The following is a 25291-nucleotide window of genomic DNA, read 5'->3' on the forward strand; positions in this document are numbered from 1 at the left end:
GAATGGTAGAAAATTTCACTTTAAACATTTTAGAAAATATATTAGTAATTCTGGTTCTTAATCCTGAGATGAGATCAAAATCCAGCTGTAACTGTGAGGATAGGGGATTTCGTTCCCTCACCTTCCAATTTGCTCCTCTAGCCTCCGAATTCTAGCTTCTGCTCCACCATTTTGCTAAAACTCTATTAGCCATATTCATCAACAGTTTCTTGTAATGAATCACATAGGTTTCAGTCTTTACGGTATGTGACTTCTTGACTTTAACACTCCTTAAATGAATGAAGAACATTCAGCCCTCTTCTTAATACTCCACTCTTAAATAAGTATCCTAAGCCTGTTTCTTGCCTTATCTGCAAACTCTGTATTCAAATACACACTAGACATCACAACTTAGATGTTTTACAGGCACACTTATGATTCAATTACATGAAACTGAATTCATCATATCTCCCTCACCCCAAATCCGCTTTTCCTCCTGCATGCCCTATTTCAATAAAATGTCTCAGTCCATTTTCTGTTGTTCTAGTAGAATGCCATGAACTGAGTAATTTATAAAGAAAAGAAGTCTATTTAACTCACAATCCTGGAGGCTGGGAAGTCCAAGGGCATGGCAGCAGCTTCTGGTGAGGGCTTTTATACTGTATCATAACATGGCAGAAAAGCAGAAGAGCAAGTGAGCCTGTGCAAAGGAGATAAAACACAAGAGGAAGCCTCGCTCTATAACAACCTCCCCTGGTGATAACTAATCCAGTTCTGCAAGAGCGAGAACTCCTTTCTGCAAGAATTAACCCAGTCCTATGAGAATATCATTAATCCCTTTAATGCCACTCTGCCCTCATGATACAAACACCTCTTAAAGGTCTTTGCACCCTCAACACATTACATTGAGAATAAAATTTCAACATGAGTTTCGAAGAGGGTAAAACCATACTCAAACCATACCAAATGGCTACATATTACCTCAATTTCTTGAGCCAGAAGTAAAGCATGGCCCATGGCTTTTCCCTCTCCCTTACTCTTCTATCCAATCAGTCATGAAATCCTGTTTATTCTTTCTCTTCAATAGCATTTAAACCCATCATGTCTCTATCCTCACTTCTATCACCTTAGTTCTGAATCCCATAGTCTATTTTATGCAGCCGTTTCCTAATTGGCCTCCCAGCCAACTAAGTATTAAAGTAAACTGCTTATTTTTCTGAGTTTATCAATCATATATGCTAAAATATATGACACTTGACATAGCTGCCAGACAATACACAACACAGGACTAGGTATAGTGAACACTGCAGGAAGAAGGCAGTGAGAGTCCCAGTAAAGAGCAAGAGGGCATTAGTTCAGGTGGGTCATGGAAGGCAGATAAATTTGATTACCAGGAGTCATACAGGAAGTGCCAAATTCTGAGGTAAGAACAAAAACCAAGGATCAGCAACTACTGAAATCAGCCAACATAACTGACAGATAGAAATGAGGGAGTAGCAGTAGAGGGATTCTGCAGAATATTCCATTTCTTATCCAGACCATTTTTAATGAACCAGGTGCATACTTGCTGGTTCTTGCACAGTGACATCTTAAAAGATGTCATACAGCACTTTTCTTGAGATACATGGTCTCAAGAAGTGGAGTAAAATATTTCAACTGTATCACAGTAAGAACCATAAATGGTCAGTAGAAAAGAATAACTGAGTAAACTATTTGGTGAAAATGTAAAATTTATGTCCAATTATATGTTTGTTTGTTTGTTTGTTTTTCTAACTCAACTTCACTCTAGGAGATCTTAAGGCAAAGACGTTTCCCTTTATCCCATATCTAACTGTCTGTCTCTTCTCATAATATCTGCTTAGGCTACAATGGTCTTCCCAACAGTATAATTTTGCTTACTTTGAAACAGGATTCTGTACAATTTCTTACTGTTTTCTATTGTATTAGAGAAAGTGTTGACATGACATATTGTTCTTTGGATAGAACAGTAAACAGCCTGTAAAAGCAATTATTTACAGATAAATAATGTGTATAGTGAAGAATGTCATTTTAGGTAAAGAAAATAACATAAAACTTGGTCAATTCTAAAATATTCCATTAGTTTCTTGAGACATTCATTGAAATAATGTTTTGTTTTCCAATCAATATCAACTTCTTTCAAATAATTCTTAGGCTCTGAAAATCTACCTTCTCTTATTTTTTTTGTAAAAATTGTAATAAAAGCATATAAAATTGTTCTTTGTCCAAATGTTACAAACCTATATAGAGAAAAATTTGAGGTCATCACAGTCCTCAGCTAGTGGATGGATAAAAGAAATGTACTAGTTTGGAGATTGTATTGATTTTTCCAATTTTAAGAAGTTTAACTTGATGAAGGCAAAATAAATATGAAGATTGCAAGGTTGTTTAGCTCTTCATCTTGAAGTGCTAAATACTTTTATTTCTTTGTTCTAATTATAGTCCATAACTAATTGTGTGGGTTCCATTGCCTTCAGGGGTTACTCTGAATTTTATCTTTCTAAAGATGAACAGTTATGGAGCAAATTATATGAAATGCTGTATAGTTAAGAGTAATTAATAATGATTATAATAGCCATTAACTAATAAATCTATTCTAATTGTAATTACTTATACTTCATGATAGCAGGTCAATGAGACAAAAAAAAAGTCTTTACATTTTGAGGGAAGTGGACATGTGAAAATTTGATAGAGAACAGGACTTGTTAAAGATATCGTTTAAATGGCTTGACCATGGATATCAATGAGACAAAAAAAAAGTCTTTACATTTTGAGGGAAGTGGACATGTGAAAATTTGATAGAAAACAGGACTTGTTAAAGATATCGTTTAAATGGCTTGACCATGGATATTTTTTTCACAGTTCTTCTAAGAAAACAAGATTATTTTTCTCATATGACTCTCCATGTCAAAATGGTTCAGTGCCAACAACTATCCCAACATCTTCTCCAGTTTAATGTGGTAAAACATCACAAGAAATAACTCATTGACTCTACCTAAAGATTTGATTCCCTGTGAGCTTTAAAAAAGGGGGGGGTGGCCTGAATAAACCAATAGGTGCCTGGCTGATATTGCTGTATCACATCAATTTCTAATCTTCTACTGTTTCCAATAAAGCCATCTTACATTTTTATTATACTTTATGATTTGCAAAGGGGTTTCACATGAATTATCACATTGGATCCTACAGAAAATTGACTGAGATAGGTAGGGCAGATTTTTGCCAATGTATACTTATAAGAAACATAGACATTTGGGATGTGTCCATGAAGTATTATAAATATGATAAGAATTCATATCTCCCCTCAGATAAGGAGTGGGGGAGGGATGAGAAATTGACTGAGTATCTCAAAAGCTGGACACCAAGAGATGATTCCACAGAGAGAAGAAACTAGCTTTTACGGAGATTTTTGTTTCAATACCAAAAGGCCCTTTTGAGTTTTTCTAGCAAGAGTTCACCATTCCAGGAACCTAAACACAGAGTTTGCCCTCTTCCAAACAGCCTGATTTTGTATCCCTTCTCAAACAGCCTGAAGGGGAAGGTGTACTAATTTCAGAGTATATGGAACATTGGGAATCAGGTGGAGGTGTCAGTGGTGGGACTCTTAAAAATATTTTGAATTTTTATTTGTTACTGAACTGAACCTGGTTAAAGCTAAAATTCTGTACAAAGAGGTAACAAAAGAAAACAATCTCACAGATAGTGTACAAAGAGGAATAGTTAACGTATCTGGAGAGTTCTTTTAACCCTAAACACAGTCAAGAAATAGTGAGGGATGCCTGCCCAGTTAGCTTAGTTGGTTAGAGAGTGGTGTCATAACACCAAAGTCAAGGATTTAGATCCCTGTACTGGCCAGCTGCCTATATATATATGTACTGCCAGTGTGAGGTAATGTGTATATATATATACATATGTATTTATATAGATATAGATATATATAATGAGGAAACTTGTGTAAAGCAATTGCATCTTCAGGATTAAGACAATGTCTTGGTCACTGACCAACATTAATAGCAGAAAAAAATCATTAGCTAAATAATGAAGTGACAGGAGGGAAGAAAAGAGGGAGGAAAGAAGACACAAAGAAGAAAAACAGAAGACATTAGCAAAGTACAAAGGGAAAGTAAAAGAAGTTGAATCCCTCTTGCTGTTTTTCCATTTAGAAAAAAAGTTTAAAAAAAATCATAACCATAGCTATTGTTTACAGTTTTGAAATGCAGAGGTTAGATACATATCAGTGTAAGATCAGTTTTAAGTTTTTGTCCAAAGTTAATGGCACTTTTTTCTTACTGCAAATCTTATATTCAGTAATCTAACTATGAAGCATGAGGATTGACCCTGGCGAAAAGATGGATGTTTTTTAAAACTGAAATGTACCTTTTTAGATAGAAATGTTTTTTATTAATATATTTTTAATATCGTATCTATAAAATCAGAATAACACATTAAATGTAACATATAATGTAATAATGTAATATATAATATGATAGGATGGAAACACATTTGCATTTCAGGCAATATAAAACACATGCATTTCTGCATTCACGAATTTGAGGGAAATTCAAAAAGTTCATAAAAAGAGTCATATTATCTTTCAATTCTATTTTTCCATGAACTTTTTGCAGTACCTTGTACATTCCACTTGCTGAATAGATTTTGGTTTCAATTTTACTGACATAGCCTTGGTAAACCCAAAGTTTTAAGCATGTTCTTTCAGTAAAATGTCAATTTGCACATATATTCAATTTACTTCCAGTCTTTTTTTCCATATGTTTATTGACTTTAGCTTAGTCTTTGAGGCTTTAAAATGCTGTTTTTCCCTCTTTGAGATGAGGACTGATATAATTAAAGTTACACACCTAAAACATTAATTGTAAATAAATAAACACAACATTCACTATAATAAAAAAAAAAATAGAACAATACAAATAACAACCTGGAGTTATCTCAATTCTTTACTCTGTACCACACAAGACACTTTGGCAGGTAACTCAATTAGTTGTCCTCCATTTTAGAATAGAGTCTCAACGTGGTGTTTTTGTACCTTATTGAGGATTTTAATAAATTTTTCTTGAAACAAATTGAAACTGATCAGCTCACATAGTGATATGTACCCAACGCAAATATATTCAGGGAATTTCTGTTATTTGGCTAACAACATCCTCCAATAAACCTTCCCACTGCATGTTTATCACACACATAGTAATAAAGAAAGGGAAGAGAAAATCTTTGGAGATGTTATGACAAAACATGCAATTGTAAAATTGAAATGCTTGGTAGATGGATCCTATTTTCTCTAGAAGAAAGTATCTTCGTTTACCTCTGCCTCGAGCAATTGTCTGATAGTATTCTGACATTGGTTTAGTCAACTGCCCTAAATCATGTAGTCTGTAGCACTGCTAGAGATAGAATCTAAAGTTTCTGATGCTCACCTCATTCAGGACTGTATCGATTTTTGTTGTTGTTTGTTTTAAATAGTAATATATCGATTTTTAACAGGAAAAAAAAAGGAAAATGATTTTGAATTAAACCAGGGGTCATAAACATCAGCTAGGGATGGCAAGAGGGCAATCTGAATCCCCAGATTCCTTACAATCAACTATACATCATCCCAATTGCAGATAATTCCGAAGCCTATCATCTGAATGTTTTGTTAACGGCTAGCATCCATTCTGGTTGGTTGCTATATCCATTTAGTTTTACTGAGGTAAGGTTATATGTAATAAACTGCTTGTATTTAACAATATACTTCAATATAATTTTTTCATATGTATCCTCCTGTGAAATCATCACCACAATCAAGATAATGAACATCTCCATTATCCCCAAAATTTCCTTATGACTTCATAATTTCTGCCTCACGATCCTTCCCCCAGACAACTACTGATGTGCTTTCTGTCACTATACATTAGTTTAAATTTCCTAGAATGTTACATAAATAACTTGAACTCTTTCTTTTTTTTGTCTAGTATCTTTCACTCAACATTATTATATTGAGATTCTTCTGTTTTGTAAATGGTTTTTTCCTTTGTATTGCTGAATAATATTCTGTTGTTGAAATATACTACAATTGTTTATCTGTTCACCTGCTGATGGACTATTGTCTAAATTTTTAGGGTTATTAGAACTGTGCAGGATTCAACTTTAGATGGATGTACAGTTACTATTGCACTTTGCCTATTTTTCTAAACATCCTTAGCAGTTCATAATAATGTAACTCTTCAGAGAAGTTTTTCTGTTTCACAAAATATCAACATCTTGGGGTTAGCAAGCTATTGCATTTTTACCCCTTTAATTTAGGCTTGGTCAATATATTAAAACCATCGGTCATCTCAGTCAGTCAACAGGTATTTGAGTGACCTGAGTAGCCAAATGAGAAAAAATGGCTCATCTGAGATCTTTGAGAATAAATACAGATTTCCAGTGAGTTTTATTGATTCTTTCATTACTTGTTCTTTTGTGTCTATTTGTTTGAGGAAACTTTCTAAAATGTAGGCATTATTAACTTCTTTTAAAATAAAAATTAATTACATTATTTTATCAATAACTAAGCTAAGAGTAAAGATATATTTGGTCAGAAGGAAGGAAAATTTTTTCGTTTTTATTTTCTAACTTTGAGAATTATTTTTAAAACAGAATTAATTTTTTTTGAAATTGGAAAAAATCTGTTATTCTTCTAATTGAAGGGAATAAGACCAAAATGGGCAGATTGCTAATTTCACTGATGGGCACTATAGGAAAATGCTCATATTTTACAGGTATGCCATTATTAATGCCCAATCCTGTAGTCCTTTTTCATGTAGAACTCCCACTGGGAGTACTGCATGAAAAAGAAATGGAGGATGAGACCCGATTATTATAATTCACAAAACTAATTATGACTTTGAGTTTTCCTCTATAAGCTAATTCTTTCTGCACCCTGGGATCAGTAAGCACGAAAGTAGTCTCACAAGGATTTCATTGCATTTAACATTACATATATTTATAAATAAATTCAGAGACATTAAACAGCACTACAGTTCTCTATTTTCACTGTGGTTTGTTTTAAAACTTATTTTAAAAAAATTTTAAAAGACAATGCCACAGGTGTTTTACTAAAATATAGATAATGATAATAATACATATACTAATCATTTATTTTTTGGCCTTGACTCATTTGTTTTAAATAGACTGTTTATTTTTATTGGCATCACTGGTGAATAAGACTAAAGAGGGACATGGGAAAGCAAGGATTAAACAGAACTTGAAAGAAAGGAGAACAACAGACAAATAGGAGCTGGAAGAAATAGAAAGAGAAGGACTGTTGTAAGATAAAAGAAGACTGGCAGGAGGGGCTCTGCTTAATTTTCATTTTTATTTGTGGAGACCTTTGTGAATGACATAAAATAATTAGATATTTTTGAATGATTTGAAATCTGTGTTTGATTTTTTGGTTTGACAAATCTCACAAACACTGATTCCAGGGTTTTCTATGATGCCACTATCAACAAATCCCTCAACAGCCTTTTTTATTCAGTCACCCATTGTATATCTATAAGAGAGGGACTTTCTTTGTGTACTAAGTAATTTCCATGTTGTGAGGTTTCTTGTCTTCAGATACCTCCAGTTTTATGCTTTACTGAGAAAATTCACATAGTATTCAAGAAAGAAAACTCAAAGCAATATAGACTTTTGTGCCTTTTACAAAGAATTAGAGCTGTGTGCCCCTACCAATATAGCAATATATTATATAAGGTCAATACTCCTTTTCACACACGTCTAATACAGATGCATTTTATGAGACAGAACAGCAAACACTGAATCACTCTAGTAGAAATACACAAAACAAGTAATTACAGCTAGTTGCAGAAAAATAATTATGCAGTTGTGTCATGAAAACCAGTTTTTAACTGGGAGGGGAAATTGTACCCAAAAAAGCATATGGAAAAGCTAAATGTTATGCTCTGGGAAACAAGCCATTCTATAAAACTTACTAATGCAGCTGTATCTTCAAGAAGAGGTAGTATACTTTTTTTTATTATAGCACATTGTACACTGGATATAATACAGTATGCTCATGTACAAGGCACATATAATTTCTGCTATTTTCTGTTGACTTTTCTAAGTGACCATTTTCTTTATTATCAATTTATCTAATATTTTAGTAAAAATACCCTTTATTGTCACTAATGCTTATCAGGTAGGCTTTGATTATGATTAAATAGACACGTAGGATCACAAGCAGTTCTTATTTGGAGTCAGCTATTACCATCGTAAATGTTACTGCATATTCTATGTGTCCAAGATATATAAAATAGCATTTAATATCAAAGAAAAAAGCTAACGGAGCTTTATTTGTAATGAATGCAGCATATTTTTCTATACATTTTAGAGGATATCAATGAAATGTGTACATTTCCACAGAAGGTCTTTATCTCAAATATCTATAGTGTGTTCGTTCTCTCTGCTCTTACATGTAGCTAACCCCCATTGAAGCCAAGAGGATTTTGTTTTCTTACTGTTAAGCATAGCTGTTCTGGGCCCTTTAACTAAATCCACCACTATGAATGAACTTAGAGCAGAAACAGCAAGTACAGCTACATTTAGGCTTATATCAGCATTTCTGTTTAACACATTTTAAAACTACATTTAAGGAATATGGAGGTTATGACATGAAGTGACAAAACCCAAGCGTGTGAGCTGGATGAAACTATCTTTAGCCAGGCTTCCTGGGCCAACTTAGTGAAGTATATGGTCTAAAGAAAGAGGCTCGGTTTTGCCTCTGAATTATCAGGAGTGTCAAGGTTCTTTTTAAAGTCTCAATATTAAGTAAATCTTATCTATATACATAATGGCATTTGTGGCCAGCAAACAAGCCCATGAAGCTTGAGGAAGTTTCCATCCTAATCCATTCAATTGCTTCTTGCTGCTTCCTCCCTCTACAGCCTACTGGGCTCCCATACCACGACAGAATAAAAAGAGCAAACGAATACGACTACCTTTGGGGCAATTTCCATGGTTGGTTTCAGATGAAGTGTAACTTTTCCAAGCTCACTAATTTGAGTTACTAAACACTCAACCTGTTTTAGTAGTTTGGAGCCAGAAAAGAATTGGTCAAGATAGAACTTTCAAAAATCCATTTTATTACATGATGGTCAATGTAAACAAATGACAAATACATCTACATTGAATGTATCTGTATATACATATCTATATACTCTTGTAAAATATAGAAACCTTGGTGCACATACTGAGGGCTCTATATTCATTTTAGCTTAGTTATTATCACTAGTATCTTTGGGACACTTATTAATTGTAAATCTATCTTTTTTCTTTCATTTTCTAATCAGTTGTAGAGCTTGATAGTAAACATACATTGGTGTGATTTATTGCATTGCAATTAATAATAAATTATTGTGTACTATATTCTAAATGTTTTAGTGGACTAATATTTTCTCTCAGCAATTTTAATGATGCAGTGCAACCAAATATAAATTCTGAAATGGTTTCTACTGAGGTTTTTAATATACATAAATATTAAATATTTTGCTATTTTACAAGTTATTTTACAAGAGATAATTTTTTATTTTAACACTTGGAAAAATAAATATTTCTTGCTAATTTTATATACTTGTTTTGGCTTACAGCATACTTGTGATTATTCTGGTTATTTAATATTAATAGTTGCTCTCCTTAAAAGTAGATCTGTTCATTTGGGGGACTGGGTTTTTAAATATAATGTTAAGATTAGTATGATTAAGTACCTTGAATTCTTAAATGTTCATTTAACCACTTCTAACAAATCTAAGTTGAATGCTTTTAAAAGTTCCAAAACCATTGTTGGTTTTATTTTGTAAAATTTGCTTCAATAATTAGTATACCACTGCAAAGAAAAAAAAATGCTTTTAATAGAGAGATGAAAAAAAGAGGGAAGTGGGATTCAGGAGAAAAATGTCAAGTGAATCAATATGATTAATTAAATTAAATGTGGATTTATCCTCATATTCACAGATTTACACAATATATTCACAGTGACATTTAAAACATATTTTGAAAATCCCTAAATAAAGTCCCATGTACATGAAGACATTTTTCATCTTTAAAAAAATTTAAGAAGTTACCTACATAATAGACTCATATAACTTTACTGCTAACTACCATATATTTTAATGGTTCTTTGACAGAAAAACAGGAGCGATTTTAATATGTATAAGTTTTAAAGAAAATTATATCTATTTTTGCTACTTTCTGAGATATTTATCCTTGTCTATAGATAATCTTGATGACAAAATATGACATAAATAGTTTTTCTTGTTTTAAACTCACATCAAGGTCATTTTGGTGTTAACCTATTAAATTTACAACTCTCTATGCCGCTCTTCTACTGGGTCACTAAATTGTCAAAACTTAGCAGGTCAAATATTTATAGGAACAAATGTTAATTTTTGCAAGTTGTGAAGTATGATGTAGGAGAAAGGAACTGGTTCTCAGTTTTCTAAAATATATATTTTTAAAAAACAGGTAACACAAAGACAAAAGCGATACTTTAAACCTACTTGTAGAATTAACATCTATGAATGGAGCAGGTCAAATATTTATAGGAACAAATGTTAATTTTTGCAAGTTGTGAAGTATGATGTAGGGGAAAGGAACTGGTTCTCAGTTTTCTAAAATATATATTTTTTAAAAAACTCAGGTAACACAAAGACAAAAGCGATACTTTAAACCTACTTGTAGAATTAACATCTATGAATGATAAAAATGACAACAGGGTATTTAACACAACACAACACCTAAAATAAGAGATTTGGAAAGAATATTTAGGTTCAGACAGTACTTACTGGTGTGATTTGTATGTAAGTCAACTTAAGAAAATTAATAATCTTTAGGTATTAATTCTGAGTTGTTTATGAACACTCTCTCACAAAAGTCTACTAATGTTAGTGGGTTTCCCTTCCAAGCCTGTGTATTTCATATTAGTATAAAGTCTTTTATTCCTGCTTTCATGAGGAGTATATTATATTGCTTTCACAAAAATTCAGTCATAGCTCAAGCTATTTAACAAATGACAATTTTTCCCCTGTAAAAAAGGTTCCAAGATAAAGATTTTTACATCACAGAGAAAATGGAGGAAAATTGAGAGAATACTTTATTTCCTTTAGTAGCCTGCTATTGATGATGAAAAACAAGGAAACAAATGTAATTGGTAAAACAAACCCCAAAGGAAGTTGCAAGTATCTCAAATAGGGAAATATTCTTAGTTGTAAATAGCTCAATTTTATTTCTAGGACCTAAAATACATATCCCTGCCCCCCCACCTCAATCTTGCTTCCAATTTCAGTACTTCAGCCTTATCAAATAAACAAGCTATTGTTAGAATAGAAAATCCAGCTAAGGTTTGAGGGCTGCTGCCACTTCCCCCTCTGCCTAGCACAATTCGGTGCCAATAGCTTTTGGAAAAGGAAAGAAAGAAAGGTCTGCCACTGTGGTGTGTGGAAGTAAAGGGGCAGAGGGGCATCACTTCAATCTCTTGGCTCTGGTCCTTTCTCACTCTCACATCTCCAGAGAAAAGAGATGCTCTTCATTCACAAAACAAAACAAGAAAATCTCTATAATTATTTTTGGCTCGGCTCCATTGAAATTCATTCTCCTGGAAGCGTCTCTGTTTTAGATTAAAACAATACTTAGAATATTCATTCTCTGCTAGCTCTCTCGTTCTTTCTCACTCTCTACCCCTGCATGTCACCCACCCACCCCCATCTTTCTCTTGCTTTCTCTGTTTCTCAGTCTTGGTTTCTTTTGCTCTCTGCCCCTGCCTTTGGTTATATCTTTTCTCAATCATACCAAAGCTAGGCCTCCCAGGTTGCTAACACCAATGCCTACCAGCGCCTACTCAAGGTCTCCATCAAGTCTCATCCCCTCTTCCAACCAGGAGATTTCCCCCATGTCACTAGTCATATTTTATGATCATTGATTTGCTGCTATAATGTTTTGAACCAAAAAATAGATTACTTCTTGTCTTATCCTGTTCAGTATAAGTGGGAATAAAATTTATTTTCTCTTTCCTACAGCTCTCTCTTCAATACTCAGTTCTCAAAAGATGTATAAAATCTTCATTGTCCATAGTAGGTGGTAATTATTAAATTCCAGCAGCAAAGCATTGGAAATTATTTTAAAAACCTAAATTTCCTTATTTAGTCACTGACAAAATTTAGTGCATGAAACAAGAATATAACTATTAAAAAATGTTCATTCTATTACTAACTTGAACTTTATTTTTTTCTTTCAAGTAAAAACTTTTACCATATTTCTTTTTGTTGAGGGAAAACAGTTTCAGTGATGGAAAATAGAATTCTTGCCCAAATAAAGTTTGTGTGTATGTATTAACAAAAGTTACCAGCGTTTTGAAACATGGAATCCTCTTTCCTGAAATAGTAGATTTATTTTGGATCCTACTACAAGGCAAGAATTTTATTTATAATGACTTTTACATTTTCTGGAATTCCAATTTCTTACATTTTTCAATTCTTGGTGACAGTAGACAAAAGTTGCTGATAAACCTTTTACAGAAAGAGGTGGATCTGATACCTACTTTCATTAGCATTAATATGTTTTTCTATTTTTCACTTTCTAATTGAAATAATTAATTTGAGTTCATTTCAAATTCTTGGTTGTTAGCAAAGGCATCCAACCTTGTGCCCATCACCCGTGGAGTGTGCATCCTATTTAGGGGTGCATTCCTGCTCCTTGGAACAATGAACGTTTTATGTGGATACTGTATTCACATAAGTAAGCCTTAGCCTTCCTGCACTATCTTAACAAACAAAACAAAATCCTGACAGTTGCCCAGATGTGAAATGTCTCTGGGATTTCCTATCTGCTCAACAACACTAAAGCAATCTTGTAAGCATGTATTTAAAAGTGTTTGGAAATCTATTTCTAAGACTTCACAAGAACCCTTATTACTGAACTGCATTTGGTTTACCAAATAAAGGGGGGGGAGGAAAACCACACACTATTGTTAATTACACTGTAAACATTTAATAAATATTCCTTTTCTCTATCCTTTGCCCTTTTCAAAAGCAAAGGTGGTAATTTACATGTACTGTGCCTCTTTCCTCTCATTGTTTTATTTCTTTTCTTTCTAGCTTTCTTTTACTTCTGTAGAAAAGAGGTGGACATGTTTGAGAATATAGAAATGTTTGCCTACTACTTTTTTTATATAAAGACATAGCCTAGGCACCTTCTACTTTGCCTTATGACCTTTGTTAAAACCACTAATTTGAAAGCTGCATTTTAATTACAAAATATTGTAAAGGGAATACAGTAGGAATACACAACTCTAGATTCTCAGCCAAATGAGAGGAAGTTTAATAGTAATATATGGTTGCAGGAATGGTTATGTTTGGGATCCATATGCATGTTCAACTTACACATTCAGGCAGTGCAATAAAGCAGGGAAAAAACAGCTGATACACAAAAGAGACCGTCTAGACAGTACCCCATCAGTCTGGCTAAATTTGGTGCTGGCATTCCCAATGGGATTGTAATATAATTGTTCTGGTGTCTGCGTTCATTCCCCCTGTCAAACACCATTCTAAATATACATCCTTCTCCCCCCCAGCCCTTCTTTTTCCACAAATATGAAGGCCAAACTGTGCCATGCCGGAGAGGGTGTTAGATGGCCCAAGCCCAAGAAAACGTTATAATTTAGCAAAATTGCATTGTTTAATTCCCTTTTTAAATCCCCCTGTTACGTCTTAAGTCCATATAGAATTAATTTCAGTCAAATTCTAATAACTTAAATTAAGAACATGGAAAAAATTTAAATGCAAGGGCAAACAACCTTAAAATATCGAACACCTCAGATGAAAGCAAACAGGCCTTTTTATCCCCTTATATTTATTAATCTCTGTTAGAAAATTTAACCGAAATCAGGGATGTGAAAGTGTAATGATGGACATGGATCATAAATTCTAATGAAGAAAAGGCTAATGAAAAAATGTTAAACAAAAGCATTGAAAAATGCAAATTGTGTGTTTTTTCTTTCTTGGGTTTAAAGTCATAATATTTTTTTCTCTCTAAACATCTTTTGAAAGTTAAATTTCTGTTAATTTGTATATGAATGATTTCATATTGTTGGCTTTTTAAAAGAGAAACCAGTAGTATTTATCCACCAATTTGTAATAACTATCACTTAATATTTTTAAAATAATCTGGTTTAAGACATCAAGAAAATGAAAATTACTACTTATATAATAAAGTAAAACAAAAAGAACATTATTGAAATGAATAACACACAGATTATTTACAAAAACACTTATAATCTAAAAACTTTCACGACATTGAAATTAAAGCAGTTTTTTTTTTTTTTAAGGAAAATGAAGATTTTAGTATTGCCATATAATATAATCTCCAGATATACTTATTTTATTGTCTGTCACATCTGGGCATTGTTTAGCTATTAAAATTGACCAGAAAACCTATTTTTTTTAACTCCAAGAAAAACTATCCTAGAAAAGAGTCTAGGCTGTTTGATTTGTTTTGTTTTATTAAGTTTAGGTCTATATTTGTACTTCCGATTTTGGAGGTTTAGTAATCCTTTCTCTGATGCTGTAAGCAGAAATTTGCTTCCCACCTCCCAGCAGTTTTGAGATGCCACATGAAGATCCCAAGTGAGTGAAGAAAGGCTCCCCACCCCCCCACCCCCAGGGACCCCTCTAACCAGAGAAAAATCAAAGAATATACTTCAGGCGCTAGATCCTGCCTTTATCCAACTTCAGGAGGCTGAGACAAACACACCAGCCCAAATGGGGCACGAGTGAGAAATGGCTGTTCCGGAACGAAGCAAGACACAGGGTTTCATCTCGCACAAAGACAGAGCACCAACTGCACAGGAAATCACCACCGAGGCAATCGAGAAATGTCCCCATCCATGTTAATATTCTCACGTGGGAAAGAAAGAGTAAAAATAAGATGAAGAGATTGTGTCCTTCCATTTTTAATTTTTAGAAAAAAGTAATTAGTGATTTCATATTTTTTTCCTTCTTTGTATGACATTGCTATTCTGAATTTGCACATGGGTACTAGAAACAGAGTTATTTAAAAAGACAACACAATATTTGAGCAGAGTGTCTGCCTGAAGCTGGGCGCTTTGTGATTATTTTTTACTAGCTTTTTAAATTTTATTCTTTAGAACATGTACTGGTACAAAGTGAAAGAAGGGCATGCTGTAGGCCTCTGTGAGATGAAACAGGGCAGCAAAATCTGAGTTTTACACTTAGTTTTCAAACTATGGAATAATATCCTATGAGACCTCTTAGGTCTTAACTGGATTAAAATGAATATATTTGTGCTGGGCTCTTTTCGGCTAATGTGCATGTGAATCGACCGTGTGCGCGGGAGCTGGAGAGAGCAAGCGTACATGACTCCAGGAGCGGAGGCAGGGGACAGGCTGAGAGTGACTGTGTGCAGGGGCGTGCGGGACGGTGCGCGCTGCCTCGCGGAGGGAGAGGAGTGGAAATCAGCAGGCCCTGGGCTCTGCTGCGTTTTGTCGCGAGCCACAGAGACGCTCAGTCGGGAGATGAGGGGGAGGGGAAGGATGGTGGTGGAGGGAGGGCGGAGACAGGGGTGTGGCGAGTGTGTGTGTGTGCGTGTGTGCGTGGTGTGCTGGCTCTGAGGTTTCAGTTATGGCTGAAAACCTTGGGTTTTTGTTTGTCCCTACCCAGCATCAATAGCTGGAGTTTCAGGTTCAGGGTGGAGTGCGTGCAAAGGGATCGTGGTTCCGAGTTTCTCTTTCTGGTCCTTCACTATGGTTGCTGCTCGGAACATTGCTGCTGTGAAGGAAGTGTGGGGGGAGAAGAGAGGGATGGGGGTCTGTCTGCAGCTGCCCCTCTCACACTTGAATAAAAGAACTTTTTTTTTTTTTTTCAGGGGTAGGGAAGCTGTGAATACCTTTCCCAATAAGAGATGAGGCATATTGAAAACTATATTAAATTACCCTGATTAACAATTTAGCCACGAACAGGGGAGCTTTGGGAGATCTCTATAGGCAGAACTGGGGGCTATTCATGCCAGCAGCTAAGAGGTCGAAAGGTTTCTGAAGTTCACAGGCTCAGAGCCTTTGTTATGCTAACAGACAATCTCAAATCAGCTGCCTAGTGGAGTGTGAAATATAAATGATTCCTTGAGAACTTCCAATAAGTTGTCACTCTTGCTCTCCAAATACCAGGACAGGCTGCTAATTTCTAGCAGGCCCTTTTGCAACATTGCTAGCCCTAAATGAATGCCTTTGTAGTTCAAATAATCTTTTCAAGGGAGCTGTCCTATCATCATAGCCCAAATGCATCTTGGTTTTGACTATTAAATGAAAATCAGGGCTCAGCCGTGCTTGACTTTTCCAAGAGGCCGGTGTTTGGGAAGGGTGGCGGCAGCTCTCATGCACAACAAGTTAGCACCCACTGCAGGAGGGCCAGGGCATTAATAACAGCCCACAGCCCCGAGCTACCCCAACTCTCACCCCCACTCCCCACCGGGAACAAAGCTCCGGGAGAGATTTACGTGGCTTCCCTCAGGCTGGGCTACCTTCTTCTTTCAACCACACCAACATTTCTCTGATTTATGGACCCTCCGTCCAAGGGGACAGCCAGCTGACCTGCTAGCATCTGACTGGTCACTTCGAAGCATCAACTTTGGGGATGGGTGTATTCCCTCTTAAGGGCAGGCGAGGCCAAAGGGAGGAGGGCAAGGTGTGTGTCCAGACCAGGCCCCTAGAATCAGATGCCTGTGGATATTATTTTATCATTTTCTCATAAGAAGGACATAAACATGGCTTATGATGTTGGATATGAACTTTGAGCATGTCCAGATGGATAGAAAAAAAAAAAAAAAAGTCCTGTCACTCCAGGTCGGAATTACAAAGCTTTTAAAATAAGAAAAGCCACCCCCCTATTCCAAACTTCAAACAAGCTTGGGGGAGAGAGAATGAGAATCTGTCAGGGAGAGTGTGCCCAAATTAAACAATCTAGTAAGAAAGGACAGCACAATTTACACAAATAAAACACACAAAGGAGAGGACAGAGACCAAAGGAAATTAGAAATCTATCTGCATCTGTCTTCACAAAGGAAAAGATAAAACCTTAATAGCAATTACTTGGGTTCTAAAAATTTTGATATTTCTGACTCCACAGCCTCAACTTCTTGGCTGCAATACAAAAAGGTCCATGACATCACAAAAGCCTCTGCTTTTTCCAAACAGAGCAGATTTGATTTCTGAGGCAAAGAATGGAAAAAAATCACATGGACTATAATTCTTAATATGTTCTTGGGGTAAGTTTCTTAACAGATAAACGTATAAGCAGTATTTTTAAATACATGCTTAGGTAACTTTATAAAGCTGGATGATAAAGCTATACAGAAAAACCAAGGGCCTTAATTTCTCTTTATCTTGTTCCTCTAACTACAATGATTTAAACATATTACATCAAAAATATTTGGGGGAAGGCTGTTTCGATTCGTGTAGAAAATGGTTTAAGTAAACACTTTTTTTTTCTGCCCTAGTTAGGCTTAGACTTATGACCATATATTAAAACATGAATTAGATATAAATATGAACGGTGGTGTAACTTTCACCAGTTTTGAAAGCATGTAGCTTACATTTTTAAATCTTTTTTTAAAAGCCAACTCAGAGAATTTGGTCCTTAGAGCAGGAGTGAATGTTTAGGAACCAGGTCATTTTTTGTCTTTCAAATCCTTTTTTGTTTCACTCAGTAAAACAATCTGCAAATGATATTGCCTAGGAGAATTAGTTCAGATTACTGATGTTAAAGGAGTTAAGATTTATGGTTTCTTCTGCCAAATATCAGAATTAGACAATATAATTTGTTATTGATCAACTAACATTCTTTTCAGAGGGACTTAGCATCCTTGTTATCCTTATTTCAGAGATAGTAAAATGATTGGCTCTGGACACACTTCTAATTATACCAAAAAGAAGGCAACGTTGATAGCTAAAAGTTCGGTGGATGTGATACAACGTGCTTAAATTTAACTTCTCATCCCATTTCCACTTTTTTAAATTTAATTACTATCAAATTGAAGAATATCTACATGTTACTGACACATGCTGTACATTCAAAGGAGAAATACTTTCCCTGTGCTTTCCAAATACTTATTTTACCACTTCGAAGTGTCCTCTCTCTTTCCGTCTTTAACACATCAAAACAGGGAAGAAAGCGCTTTTGTGTTATAACTACAGAGAAAACATTGGAGAATGTGTCAATGCAGTGAATACCAGCACCAGTTTGGGGGTTGGTTTGTTTTTTCCCCTGCCATGGTATTTCTTTTCCTTTTGCTGTTGCGATCTTTAAACTGGCCACTTTGAGAAAAGCTATGGTTACATTGGAGAATGTGTCAATGCAGTGAATACCAGCACCAGTTTGGGGGTTGGTTTGTTTTTTTCCCCTGCCATGGTATTTCTTTTCCTTTTGCTGTTGCGATCTTTAAACTGGCCACTTTGAGAAAAGCTATGGTTGAAATGAAAAGTTACGACAAATTGCATTAAACCTGTGTGTTGCCAGAATATGAGCATAATGAAAGCAGTGTTGGGACATTACAAAGCCATAGCATCCCTCCACACACAGAAAATTAAATTAGAATAAAATAAATAAAAGCTGACCTTTTTTACCCTTTCATAAATACTATCATCTAAGAGAAGGGGGATTACTGTTTCAAAAAAAGAAAAAGTTTCTGGGGTTGCCATTTCTCCATAGAGGGGGTGTCTGTATGTGTGTGTTTGTGTGCATTCATGTGAGTGCGTGTTTGGGGAAAAAGAAAGAATGGGGGAAGAGGAAGGGCAGATAACTTTACTGACATATTAATTCTTTAGATAGCAGTAAATGAGTGGTCCAAATAGACATTTGTTTCCCCTAATAGGTTTTGTACAGGTCTCTTACAAGCTGTGGCATATGCTTCATTTATATGTATATTTATTTAGAAGGATAGAGAATAATAGTATAGTTTGTCTATAGTCACAGTTATTATTTAAAGTCCAGAGGTTACAACTTTTTTTTTTTTACTCCAAACACGAATACAAAGGTCTCTGTATATGCCTCTTGCTTTATGTTGAGGGCCAATTGAAAATAAAGATAATATTCTAACTATGGAGACTTAGGAGGAGAAAGAATGAGGCTAAAAGACGAAATGATTCCAAGATGGCTGCCTCTACTTTCTCCCCCTCCTCACTGCCTGTTTTCCACATAGAACTTAATGTAATATTTTGTTTAGAAATCACATTGTAGGTCATTTGCAAATGAAACAGGTTCTGAGGCACCAACGTCTGCCTAGAATACCCTCATGATGCCATTGAGGTATAGAGAGAGAAATTAAAATGCAAACATTCAAATGTATTTAGGTTTGTACATAGTGACTATACTCACACACATACACACTTGAATGTGTGAACAACACACAGCTGCAAATGGAATAAATGGACAAAAATCCTTCTTAATTCTTAGGACAGGAGGGCAAAGAAGGGTGCCAGGCCACCACCTTCCTCCCCAAAGGTTAGAAAATGCACTGTTCATGGTCTGGATACAATTTTTTTAAACAGATACATCTTACTGATGACTCTCTCATTAGGCAGACTTCAGAAGTCTGGGGAGACAAGATTTCCATAAATTATCTCTCTAACTCATTTCATGCTGGTGCAAAATGCAGAGCTAAAATTGTGTTTTATTTTTCGTATTTTTTAAAAGAGAAAGAATACCAAGCTAACCAGCTTCCTGACGAACATGTTCAAGCACTGAGATCACTAGCAATTACTAATTATGATAAATATATTTTTTAATAATAAAATCTCACTGATGAAACTAAACTAAAAATAATATAGGAAATAAATAAAAGTATATTTGGCACTTTCTAACAGATTTATAGCAGGTTACTGTGTGGACTTCAGTACACCAGGCATATATAGAACAAAGCGAATGGGTTAGTTCCTATAGGAAATATATGAAACAAAAAAAAAAGAAAAAAAAACCACAACCCTTTATCTAAAAGCCATCAGGGACAAGCACTCAATACAAGTTAACAAGCAGGAACTGATAAGATAACATTTATATGAGGTCAGAAGTCAAATGCCAGTCAAAGGCTTTTAACCTCTTGGGTCATAAACAGGAATAGTTAAAAGTGAGAGGTAGTTATTTATCGGATTTTAAGGGTATCTGATCATTGCCAGAGAATCACGGATGATGAAACTAATTGGGATTTATAGAAAAAGAACTTTGTAGCTGTTCAAAGAAAATTAACCTATAAACCCACGATTCCTCAATTGCTAGAGAGAGAAACAAAAAACCCTCTTTGGGGGAGAAAAATAAATCTAGCAATTTAAACAGGTTTAGTCACAAAATCTCTCAGAAGCAATTATTGATGGCTAATGTACATATCTATTAATATATAGTAAATGACATTTTTATAAATTCTGTATTAACAATCTAACAACAAAAATAAGCATTACATAATTTATTTCTAATTTTTGTTCGTTTTCTTTTTCTTCCCTTCAGACCTCCTAAATTAGACAGAATATAACTCCAATATCACAATACCTCTTGCTCTCAGAAGGCAATCATTTATAAATTTAAATATATATATTCTAATAGCAATTATTTTTAAACATCCAAATATTGAAACTGCTTAATTAAATTTTTATCTTAATCTATCCAGAGAAACAGATGTCCTCAGAAGGCAATCATTTATAAATTTAAATATATATATTCTAATAGCAATTATTTTTAAACAACCAAATATTGAAACTGCTTAATTAAATTTTTATCTTAATCTATCCAGAGAAACAGATGTCTCTTTTATTTGCTGTCAGAATATTTTTTCTTTGTTTTGATTTTTGTCCTTTTTTGCCTGTTTTTAGGTTTACATTCCAAACTCCCAAACAGTTCCTCGTCCCTGAGTCTATTCTGGTTTACATTTTCAAAGCGTACCCACCCCCCTTTTTCCTTTTGCAATAAAAGAAAGCAGATCTAGGTATTTCTTTCTAGAGAGAGATAGAGGGATTGTTGTTAGGCCTGCTAAGGCCCACTGTTTCTTTAAACAGAGTCCATAATACACTAGGCGAACATTGTGGATTTAAAATGCTTTTAAATATTTATCACTAGTATTTTATCATCATATTCAAATGACACCTGGAGTGCACTCACCTTTATTGACAATCTCTGTTCTGAAAGTCCATTTGCTTCCTTAAAGCCCCCCAAGCAGAACAAGGACTACCCGTTTTCATTCAGTTAATGTTTAGTAAAAAACCAAGCAACCTTAATCAGCATGCTGATTGCATCGTCAACTAACAAATAATTTACTACTCTGAGCATTGCATTCCATTAAAAGCTCATTAAATTTTCTGTTCTCCAATGGGAGGTTTAGCTTTTGAACTGCATGCTTTTGCTTCAAATGATCATTTATTCAATTTTTGCAAAATATTGTGGGTTTTTTTTTTTTTTTTCCTAAAGTGTAGGTGAGCATTTCAATACCTATGGACTGCAAACATATGGAAACACAGCCCAGGGTTTGAAATGTTCAATTTGATTTATAAACTCTTTTTGATAAAAATTCAACACAATCTCTTATACATTTAGGAAATCCTGAAATAACTGACTGTATCTGTGGTTATGTGTGACCCAAACATAGTTTGAGAAATATTAATACATAATACAAAATATCAACCCCTTTTTTTAAAATTTAAATTTTCCTTTTCCATATAACTGCTGTTATTTTTATCCTTATAAATAGATGTTTTCTACTGATTCAAAAGGGGCATGACACCACAGAGCCCTTATTCTATTTAATGCCAAACTGAATACCTTGGAGTGGGGGTGGGTGGTGGCTAGTTACCCAAAGAAATACACATTTTCTGGGGTTTATACATTTTTTGCAAACCCATAATCCTCTGATTTGTTTTTATGCCCACACTTGTCTAGGAAAGAATATATTTATTGTTTTTAATTTGGGGAAATGTAGGAAAATATCAGGCCCCCAAATTAACATGCATCTTTGGATTGCTAATTGTGCTCATTGCAAATTTGGGTCATTTTGCATGAGTGACTCTAATGTAGGGCTGAGATTGCCACGCAGCGCAGTGGATTCCTGATTCCCTGCGCTAATCCTGAACTCAGTGATTGTGTCAGGTGCAGTTCTGTATGCTCTAGCAGCTGGCTCATCCTCATCAATGCAAATAAGGCAACTCCTACAATCAGAACCTCACGAGTGTGAGGCCTGATTGCTGAGGGCAGGCTAAAGCACTACACAGACTCTCACTTTCAAATCACGCTAAGTGACAAGACAACTGCAATGTCCCTCCAGTTCAAAATCAACCTTTTGAAAACAAAACAAGAAGAAGGGGATGGCTGCAGAGAAGAGGAAAACCTCAGTGTCTGGGAAGTGGACTTGTTTAGATGGGCTTTATTTAGATACAGGGATAATGTATAGTGCATTTCAACAAATATTTAGCTCCTATTCTATGCAAGATACTTTGTATTAAGAGCTGCAGGTGAGAGAGACACAGTCCCTGCCTTCAAGAAACTCTATCATTTGATTGCAGAAAATTGTAAAGATGAAGATAATGGCAAAACTATTATTAAGGAGTAATCACCAAAATCTTAAATGAAAACCATAAAACATACTTTTAAGGGAACCATTTAGATTTGGCATTATAGTATAGATGTTAGAGTAAATCTTTGGAAACTTTGGGTTCAAATCCCATCTTTGCACTTACTTGCTCAAGTTACTTCACCTTTCTAAACTCTAATGTCATCATTTGCAAAATGATGGTAATGTGAGGACCTACCTCATAGGGATCTTAGAAAAATGAAATGAGATTACATGTATAACACACCATAGTGCATGGCACATAGTAAGTGCTCAATAACGTCAGCTGTGATTACTATTTCCTCCTTAACACACAAAGAAGGGAGGGATACAGAAATAACAATGTGCCACGATTTGAAAGGCACTTATTTGATCTTGTCTCTAAATTCCCATTTTACATGTAGCACTTACACTGTGGAAGTGAAAATACCATGAACACTAAAAAACCCTGTGTCTCAGTGGTGTCTGGATGACCCTGGCAACTCAGAACATGAAGGAGAGAACAAGAAATCCCTGTGCTTTTCCTTTTCTTCTTTTCCAAACACGTGTGCAGACTTCCCCTGCATTTCAGCCCCACCCTCTTTATTTTACTGCCTAATCTATAAAGGAGGATTAACAGCAGCATGCTGCTTTGGCATAGAACAGATTCTGGGTGAGGACCTGTAGGTAGAGTTTAATGAATACAATTTTCGAGGACTGTGAGTGCATATTTTTAGCTTCATGCTGGGCTCCAGCGTTGGCTCTTGAGACAGATGAACAAGCCCTTTGATCAGACTTGGGTGTAGCTCTAAGAATCTTTTTCAGAAAGTTGGGGGGGGTGTCTTCTGTTTTCCTTATTCCTAATTTGCACTCTATCGATTCAGATTCCAGATAACTGATCCTGGCCCTGAGAGGTTGCATTACAACACTGAGATACATCATTATGGGAAGAAAAAGTACTTCTGGGCAGGAAGGGGTCCGCTTTCTCACTAAGGAGAATGGCTGGCGCTCCAGTGTGCAGTTGCCATCCTTTGCCCTTTGAGAGTAGGCTAGAGGTAGTTAACCTTCCCGGGGGAGGTTTGGCCTAGACAACATCATAGACACCATATACCCCCTGGAGTTACCAAACAATAAAACTGCTTCCTTTGCCAAACACAAAGAATGGTCTGGAGTTGGATATTAGCAAACAACAAACCACATAAAGAAGACAGAAAGGGAGAGAGGGAGAAGAAAGAAAAAGAGAACAAGTAGAACGATGGAAGAAAGGAAGGAAAATTACATCAAGAGAAAAGCATAAAATAAAATCTCTTTTCTGTTTTAGTTTGCTAGAGAGAGGGCAGCCATCCAGTCTTGTCTTGATTTTAGCCAGTACCAGGCAAGGATGGGGAGGTAACGAAGAAGGGATTTTGATGTAATGCCACGCAGGTCAGGGATGAGGCACGGGATGTCTTGGAAATAGCTGAGACTTTAATACCTTGGCACTGGGAGAGTGTGTGCAAAATGGGGAAGGATTTGATCTTTTGCATTCCTGCTCAGGACCCTCTCCTTCTCTTTCTAATAGGATTAACAGATATTTTCCTAAGCAGAAATCAAAATGTGTCAAATCATCTGAGACAGTCAATTTGTTCACAATGCCCACATTCTTGCAGTACCGATGCAGCACTATTCAAAAACAGTTTCATTTCAAGAGATACAATGCAGCCCAGAGGTAAACATTTATCTTCATAATCTTACCCTCCTTTCAGACTGCTTAATTTTTCCGACTGATTTTCTCCTCCTCTTTCACTCCCCCATCCCCCAGCCCCAGCTCAGCTTCAAAACATCTAGTACAAAAAAGACATGACTTCCCCAGAGGATCTGGGTCTCAGTGATCCTGATGATGCAACGTGTGCTCTTCATTATTCCTGGGAGCTCCCTGGGTGTGTTCCTGTATCCTGCCTCACAGCTTCAGTTGTCCTTATTTTTGCATCACTTATAAATCCTCTCCGACACCTGCAAAGGTTACCTCTACCTCTTCCTCTCACCTCATCCCAAGTTATCAGGACTCCTTCCCAACCCCACCCCACCCCCTACACTCCTTTTTTTTATTGTTATTATTGCTATTATCATCAGCTCCACCAGCACAGCCCTCTGCGGCTTCTCCTTAGGGAGACATTAAGTTGCCTTCCTTTGTGCTACCTTAAAACTGCTTGTCCTCCTTCAATGAGCTCCTTTTGAACACAACAGACCAGTGTCACCTTTGGAACAATGAATAAAAGTTGTTAGAGTAGAATTCCAACTTCACATTGTTGGCATTCCTGAAAATCTCATTCATTTTCATCTCCCCCCTCCCCCATCATTCCTTTCCTTCTCATTGAGACCCCATAAGATAGCAGCAATTAGAAGCTCTGAAATGAATAGAAACAATAGCTACCAGTGTGTTTTATTCTTAAGACTTAAATAGTAGACATTTAGCAAGAAGGATAAAGGCCTGATTTTATTCCTTTTTCTTCCCACTTGTATATTCAGTATACATGCATAGTTTTGTTTTGTTTTTAAGTGGATTGCTGACAGTAGTTTCTTTAATAACATATTTTCCATTGATATATTTCAGGTGTCTATGTAACTATAATGCTCTATGTGATCATGGTGTCAAAATACAATGAATTGGTCCGTTCTGCCTAGAAAGCCCTCTTCACCATTTTCCCTT

Source organism: Galeopterus variegatus, unplaced genomic scaffold, assembly GCF_000696425.1.
Source record: "Galeopterus variegatus unplaced genomic scaffold, G_variegatus-3.0.2 Scaffold341, whole genome shotgun sequence".
Classification (NCBI taxonomy): domain Eukaryota; kingdom Metazoa; phylum Chordata; class Mammalia; order Dermoptera; family Cynocephalidae; genus Galeopterus; species Galeopterus variegatus.